This window comes from Xiphias gladius, chromosome 4 (genome assembly GCF_016859285.1).
Source record: "Xiphias gladius isolate SHS-SW01 ecotype Sanya breed wild chromosome 4, ASM1685928v1, whole genome shotgun sequence".
Lineage (NCBI taxonomy): Eukaryota > Metazoa > Chordata > Actinopteri > Istiophoriformes > Xiphiidae > Xiphias > Xiphias gladius.
This window is the reverse complement of record NC_053403.1, coordinates 23,128,311-23,136,648: the sequence shown is the minus strand read 5'-3', so window position 1 is coordinate 23,136,648 and position 8,338 is coordinate 23,128,311. Positions and strand designations below refer to the sequence as shown.

General features: G+C 37.8%; 1 long non-coding RNA gene across 2 annotated transcripts; it reads right to left on the bottom strand.

Annotated features, from left to right (window-relative positions):
• Positions 1–231: 231 nt before the first annotated feature.
• LOC120789238 lies at positions 232–3,701 on the bottom strand. 2 transcript variants are annotated; one of them, XR_005707360.1, is made up of 4 exons: positions 3,619–3,701; positions 3,122–3,141; positions 2,128–2,146; positions 232–1,047 (listed from the first exon to the last, which is right to left on the bottom strand). It is a non-coding gene; the product is annotated as an uncharacterized LOC120789238 (long non-coding RNA). The 2 variants fall into 2 exon arrangements; XR_005707361.1 differs by lacking the exon at positions 232–1,047 and adding an exon at positions 1,080–1,170.
• Between the last annotated feature and the right edge of the window lie 4,637 nt (positions 3,702–8,338).

The following is an 8,338-nucleotide window of genomic DNA, read 5'->3' as shown; positions in this document are numbered from 1 at the left end:
TTGTGTCCATTGCAATATTTTGCTTTGTGTAAGTGGTTTCATACAGTGAAGCAAAGCACATAATTTTGCATCACCTCTTATACCATGGCCAGAAGTGCACCTTGAATAACTGAGCACAGAGTTAAACCAGTATAACACACCCCATTTATTAACAATCAGACCTTCTGAAAAATAGATATTTTTTTATTTAACTGTAAAACAGACAGAGGCAGAGGCTGTAGAGACTTGCAATGACCTGGTACCAGCAATGCCAGTTTGCTTGTTTTAATAGCTTCAAATGTACCAAAACACCATCTGAGAATGTGCTCTTACTTTGACAGGAAGGATTGGATAGGATTTAGACAGCCTTTGCAGCATCATTATTTCTCAGCCTATTGTCCTATTGTTTGGATGGCAGAACATTATGGTGCAGTCAAAGTAGGTGGTGGGGCACAACCTTTGACTACTGACTGCCTGCCTGCCTGTCTGTCTGTCTTCGCCCTTTGGATTTGTTTGTGTACTCTCGTGGCCTTCTGTTGCTCACTTTAGACACAAGAGAGGGTGTTTTCACCACGTCAGTTCTGCTTTCTAAATCTGCCTTTAGGAACCAGATCTGTGATCTAATGTTACACTGTAGCCTCCACAGTGAAATCAAATGTTCATTATTCACATTACCAAATAACATGTACATATTAATTATACCGCTAAAATGGTTTTTCTCAGTCTCACACTTGAGGGGTACTGTCAAGGCAGCACCACTCAAGTATATAACTTAAAGTAGAAAACTATTCCATGGATCCACACCTACAGCATCACCATCTTTTATAATCCTCTCTCTTTTTTGGTCATATTGTCAGATCACTTGCACACAACCAGTTCTCCAGTGAACCTTCTTGATGGCACCAGTCGTGGTTGCTAGATTTGTGTCACATTTGCAAAGCCACTATAGGAGTAGTACAGTCTTCTGCTGCTTTATGTGAAATGGGACAAGCATGGTGCAGCTCGGCAGTGGGCTGGAGAGGAACAGTTCTGCAGATGGTCAGAGCAGTGGGCCTCCTGGCAGCTGCCCTGTTAAAAAAAAAAAAAAAAAAAAAAAAATACCCACAGCAGCTTCCTCTTGTACCATACAGGCTGTATAAAGGGCAGCCTTCTGGAGGATCACCAGTTTAACTCCCTGTAAACTGTCAGTTGCTGGGATAAATGTAGAGTGTATGACTGATTAACATCTTAACAACTACTGTGGAAAATTATTTACTAACCAACATGTCCACTAATTGATATCAACAACATTGATTACTCTGATGGTTATTACTCTGCTATTACACTGTGCTCATTTCTGGACCATTAAATATTACCTACTACTGTGATGCCAACTAACAGGGCAGCAATGTCAGGACGCCATTTTTAGTTCACTTGGTTCAATTAATTAATGTCCCGCATTAGAAAAATTTCTACTATAGTCACCACGTTAATAATGTAATGATACATAGTGTAATATGCTATACATACAGAGTCTGCACCTTTTACATGTGATAGCTATTATACATGTAATTATACACATTACACATGTCAAACAGGCCATGTCGGATAATATGAAAGACGTACTGCCACTACAGTAGAAACAGTAACGGACATTGGTGAAGCTGAGGACCGCACCTAGCTACCAGGGAAAAAGACAATCCATCCATGAATAAAAAATGATGTGCCTGAAAGCGGGACCGACCAATAAAGTGGTCATACAAATATAGTTAATTCTTAAAATGAACAATTAAAAACAATATATACTGTATAAAATGAACCCTTAAAGATTATTATAAAAAATACATCCCACATTTCCGGAAACAGACAAGTATCATTAATCATTTAAACGTTTCACAGCTGTGGGCACAAAAGACTGTCTAAATGTGCATTTTGGTATCCTTAACCGGTCACTCAATACTGTAGACACAGATGGTCATTCCTCCAAACTGAAGTCTGGTTTGAATTCTCCTCCTGGTTCTTTCCTCCACCACTTTTCTACTCTTTAAACCAATTACAGAAGCAGGCTTTTAACAAACTTGTTGATCTGGTTCTGTCATTGGTTGTAATACTGGACACTAGACGCAGAACTATGATAGAAAACACTTACAGTAAAAGCTTCCTACTCACCTTGAAGGACATTAATTTCCTGAGGAAAAACAAGCTGGACTGTTCAATTTCCCATCAGTATGAAGATCTACTGAATATATATATACACACACACACATATATATACATACATGCATTCTATCTATCTATCTATCTATCTATCCCTCTCTCTCTATAGATATCTATAGATCTATCTATCTATAGATCTATCTATATATCTATATACACACACAGAGACAGACAGACAGACAGACAGAGAGAGAGAACCAGACTTCAACCTGCCATTTTGATGAAAATCCTACCTAACACAAATAATCACTATATACATTCATCAACCAGAACATTAAAACCGGTAACCGGTTAATGTTGTGGCTGATGGGTGTATATGTATATATACACACTTATGTGAAACACACACATAACAGACCACCAGGGTTCAAGAAGCATTAATAAAATGTAAGTTAAAGAAATACCAAGACAGAAAACACCGCACACTGCACATTGTGGTTGCTGATGTTTTCTTTTGGAGAGTGACTTGCAACCACACGGTTTGCTCCCCCTGATGCCAAGTTAGTGATGTGGTTATATGTTGTGCATTTCCTCTCTGATACGTGCTTGTGAATGTGTTGGTGGTAAGTCCGTTTTGTGTGCACAAAAATTACATTTTCCATCATGTTGTTGTATAATATTTGTCTTTAAATCAATTTTGATTTTCAATAGAACTTTCTATTTATGTTATGTAGTTTATTTTGTTTGGACAGCAGGATGGGGGCATGGGTTTATTAAGGCTATCGTGTGTAGCAAGAGGACATTAGGTAGAGATTGAAAAAGGAAAAATTGGGGATATGTTTGTTTCTTGGTGCTTTTTGTTTTGAATCTTCTTAAAGAAAATCCCAATAAAAATACATAAAATTATTTTAAAACAGCAGCACACCCAGAAATCATAGTGTGGGTTGGGTATGGAGAAACTCAGACCCTTATGTAAAAAATGGCCAAATGATCCAATGTCACTCACCTGCAGATGCAAAGCCATTCCTATAAGGTTGCAGAAAAAGGAGGTTAAAATCTGTCTCAATGTAAATCTTATCTGTAATAAGTACTGAAATTATTTCACTTTAGTCAAATTTAGACAGTTCTGTTTCAGGGAAAGCATAAAAAAAAAAAAAAAAAGATCATTCTGTGTGTGTCACCAGTGATGCCCTGATGCCAGGTGTTTATCTGATTATTGTCTGCATTGATCTGTTATGGCAGGAAGGTTTCGATAGGATTTAGAAAGCCTTTGCAGGATCATTTTTTCTAAGCCTACTGTCATATTGTTTGGCTGGTGCAGTCAAAGTAGGTTGTGGGGCACAACTTTAGACTGCCTGCCTGCTGCCTGCCTGCGCCCTCTGGATTTTGAATAATTACTATTATTATTAAGGTTCAAAGATCTCAGGACCCAAGTGCAGATATACACACAAAGGAAGGTAGGGCCAATGAAGATAATCTAATGAATGAACAAAACTGGCTTACAAGCAGATGGGCAGATAAGCTGATCATCAAAAACAAGAATCAAACACCAGGAACAGTAGAAACACGCACAGGAAACAAAACAGATGAACTGAAAAAGGAGTGACATGAACACAGAGACTAAATACACAAGGGAGGCAAGAGTAATTAGGAACAGGTGAAACTAATTGGGGTGGGGCAGGCAATCACAAAGGTGGGAAACACACTAGAGCAGGAAGCAAAACAGTCAATAGACACACAAGGTAATACATTTCAAAATAAAACAGGAAGCACAAATTAAGTCATACAAGAGGCACGTTGCAGGTTTGAGAATGATAGCTGGGTTTGAACCTTTTCTATTCCTCACATTTGCTGTGTCGTATAATAAAGAAATATGCTTCATTACACTTTTTTTTTTTAAATTTAAACTTGAAGCTAACTAAAAGCAACTAGCTTGATAGGCTCTCATTCCTCTGCTCTGGGTGGTGAACCACTATACTTACAAAGGAATATCATGGACAGTTTTACAAAGTGTTGCTACTGCCATTCAGGAGCAGAATTACATTAAAAAGACGTAAACACAGACGCAAATGTAAGCAAAATATCAAGGCACAAACACAAACGGGCGTGACCAATACAGGTGTTGGCGCAAACCACTTGTGAGATAGAGTTTGAATACATTATTATTGGGAGGAGTACAGAATCAGCAGATGGCATCGGGAAGACTTTGGTAAGGACCAATCATGTGAGCTCCTCTCATCCCATTTTAAAGCAGCAACGGAGGGGGAGAGGCTGATGTTTCTGAGAAGAAAAAATTCCCTCCCATGAATGACCTTAAGTTACAGAAAAAAACAAAAACACAACACCCCAAAAATTAATGCCCCCCCCCAAATATGCTGCAAATGGTAGAATTAACAGGCTGTTGATGTGAATTAGGTTACAGGCAAATTAATTGAAACTCTGCAGTTCTTCTCCTCCTTGGCATATTTGAAAACAATAAACATATACAAGAGTATTTGTAAAATGTCAGTCCTTATTTATCCGAAGGAAAAAAGTAAAAATGAAGCACCTTATATCTTTAAACAAAGAATTACAAAATAGGGTTTGGAGATTTACAAGTATTTAGTTAGTTAAATCCTGCTGTCCCATCTAAAGATGTTATTACATCTAGCCATTGTGTGCCCTGACAGTATCCTAAGCCTAAGTCAGGTCTTATATAACAGGTCGAGTGAGGATTGATTTAGAGATAATTGCAGATAATAGATTGGTAGAGGTTAAGCTTTGCCATTTCGGGGCGGGTACAGGTTTGCAAACTGAACCTGGGCAAGATTCTGCTCCAAAGATTAAAACAACCTCAAATGGGTGAACATGTTTTAAAAATATTCTAATTAACATGTTTCAATTGATCACAGCATGTAGGATGGGTTATTTTGTGTTACTCATTATATTGATATGCTTCTATGAATATAAGCCACAACTGCAAATATTTTTAAACGTGATTGGAAAAGTTGCAAAACTCACAGTAATAATCATTTTCACGTGACAGAAAAAAATATTTTGACACGAAACTTTGGACATTTGTGTTTTTGTGTGATAAAAATGTACTGACAGATTTAATGAAGCTCAGGACTCATCCTGGGGACGCTGCATTACTCCAGGTGATTTAACTCTTAAACTTGGAATTTGTCAGTAAAAGCTTTCCAGTCCAATGTTTAGAAAAAACACAGAACAATATTTACTCTCAGATCCTAATGATTCCTGTCTCGAGATTCAAATACTTAACAAAGTCACGCTGCTTCGCCCTCCGTGTGTAAAATTACAAGCAGCCCACCCGTCAAATCACAGACAGTAGGTGAATCATATGGACCATTTTCGCTGGTTTGTGATGAATACACAGAATCAAATCAAATACACAGAAAAGCTCCGTCATTCTACAATTCTTATGGGCACTTCACTCATCACGTAGAACAGCAGTATTGACGTTTCTGCAGAACTCTGGGTCACAGGATTACAGTTGTGTATGACGTTGATGGTTATCTTTTTCAGTCTCAAGATGTATTTTGATGGATATATCCACAGGTGATGGAAAAAAGTATAGCAAAAGGAAAGAAGCCACACTTGACATAATTGAAAGTTTTTTATTTTATTTTGAATAGGTCTGTGTTCTTCATTTACTGTTTGTCTTGATGTAATAAATGTAGAGGAAAAACTGTGTTTATAAATGATCAGTCATTCCTTTACAAAAGGAGAATAGCCAATATATTGAATGGAAACATTATGCCTTTTATGTTAATTCATCATAAATACCAGCACCTGAAGATAAGGAGAAAACAAGCATGGAGCCGCATAATTACTGATCAGAGCTTCCCTCGCCATAGGTGAGGCAAAACACCTGAGCTTTAAGATGCTTTCTTCATTCTCAGTCCAGCGGTTATGAGTGGAAGGAGCAGCTGAGCATTTTAAGGTGTTTCACAGGGAATTCTCCAGCCCTGAGAGAGGACAGAAAGTGTTTCTGATCTCTTGTTAAACTTGATTGAAGTCTTTGAATGCGTTCACTGGATGTAATTGTTCTGACGCTGAGGGATAATCAGATCACTTAGAAACAGAATACAATTGTTAATGTAATATACCTGTGTGTGTGTGTGTGTGAGTGTGTGTTTGTGTGTGTGTGTGTGTGGGCTGCCTTTTATGCAAGTACATGTTTCAAAGATTGTCCAGTTTCTCCAGGCTATTTATTGATTTGTAACCCTATCCTCTGACATCCAGTACTCAGTCTTTACACACTGATGTACAGCACCAGGAAATCATATAATTTTTAGTATTATCGAACACTCAAAGCGCTTTACACTACATACCACATTCACCCATTCACACAGACACCTATACAGCGCTCTTATCTATACATATAGCGCTTTCTACACACGCACACACACACACTCACACACCAATGATGCATCGGGGACAATTTGGGGTTCAATATCTTGCCCAAGGACACTTCGACATGTGGACTGGAGAAACCGGCGATCAAACCACCAACCTTCCGATTAGTGGACGACCCACTCTACCTACTGAACCACAGCTGCCCAATATTTTTTGTAGTGGTAAACCAGAAGAAACAAGTGATAACACTACAACCCATTGTGTTTTCTCCAGTCTTGATATAATTTTTCGCTGATCCCCTCTGCCACGCTGGGTATGGTGATCCTCTTGTGGGTTTATTATGAAGATTCTGCCTCACTGTTCAGCTTTGAATGGAGCAGTGATACCTGGGATATATGACTGGAAGACAATCTATTCTTAATTATCTGTGGAGTCTCTGGACAGGATGCCCACACTGAAAGTCTCCATACATCTATCAGCCACAATATTAAAACCAGTTATCAGTTCCGAAAACAATATTTGGACAGACACTGCGCACTGAACATATACGAAAAACATCCACATTTTTGCAGTGATAAAGCCTGACTGGTTCCATAGGTTCACCTCATGATCCGATCTTGAAGCCCCGCTGTGCGCATCTGCGCGACTGGACGGCAGGTAAGAAAGTGAGGAGCTGAAATTAGTTCGTGCTAATAGGCCAAGGAAGCTTTTAAAATTTTTGTCAATTGTGTTCTTATTTTTTAATAGACATTTCAATATGAATGTCTCTTCATCTGGACCTCTTCACATTGCATATGAACTATCTTTAAAAAAAAAAAAAAAAAAAATGAAACACTGCTCCATGAACCCATTTTTGGGAATAGCTGTTTCATTTTTCATTGTAGACACCTCATATTAACTTTACTTTGATCTGAGCTGCCTACTATTATACAAGCAACCTCCACTTTTTAAAGGAAATCATGCAATATAGAATGAAGCAGTGCAATTTAGGAAATGAAAATGAATTCTAACAACTTCCAGTATAAATCACGCTGGCTGTATAATCCAAATAAAAATATGAATATAGATATTTTTGTGACATAAACAGATACAGATAGTAGCTTTGTCAAATCACATTATATAACCACAAGGCCTTTATTAGGAACACCATACAAATACTTGGTAGGGCCTCCCTTTGCTCTCAAAACAGCCTTATTTCTTGCTGGGATTGATTCCACAATATGTTAGTAACATTCCTTTGAGATTCTATATTATGAGATAAAGATATTAAATATTATGAAAGACATCTACAGGTTTTTTGATATGCGCAACTTTCATAACAACAACTGCAACACCGTCATGGGGGTGTTTTACTTTAATCGGAGAATGTAAACAGGAATATAAGTAGAGTATTCATTTTGTTAGCCATATAAACAGCTTAGTAGGAATATTGTCTTTTTTCAGAATAAGGAAAAAAGACAATATGTTTAAACATAGTGACTGAGATAACATTTTTCCCCCATTCTGTGTATATATACATATATGTGTGTGTATATATATATATATATATATATATATATATATGCACAAACACACACCCTAACCCACCCCCCTGGTGGATCTGAATTGCTTGCACATTGATAGTAGCTTCTGGTTTTGCTACAGCACAGACACAGTCACGCTCTCTGCTTGCTATATGCTTTACGCGTTTTTCCTTACAACTTCTAGTTTCTTAAATATTCTTCCAAAGAGAGCTATTACCGGTTTCATTGATGCTAATGAAAACGTCCATAGTGGAATAGAACAAAAGCGTACTTTCAAGACAAAATAAAGTTTTCAGAGCCCTGCCACAGACTTAGCTTCTAGCCTAGTCTAGCATACAAAT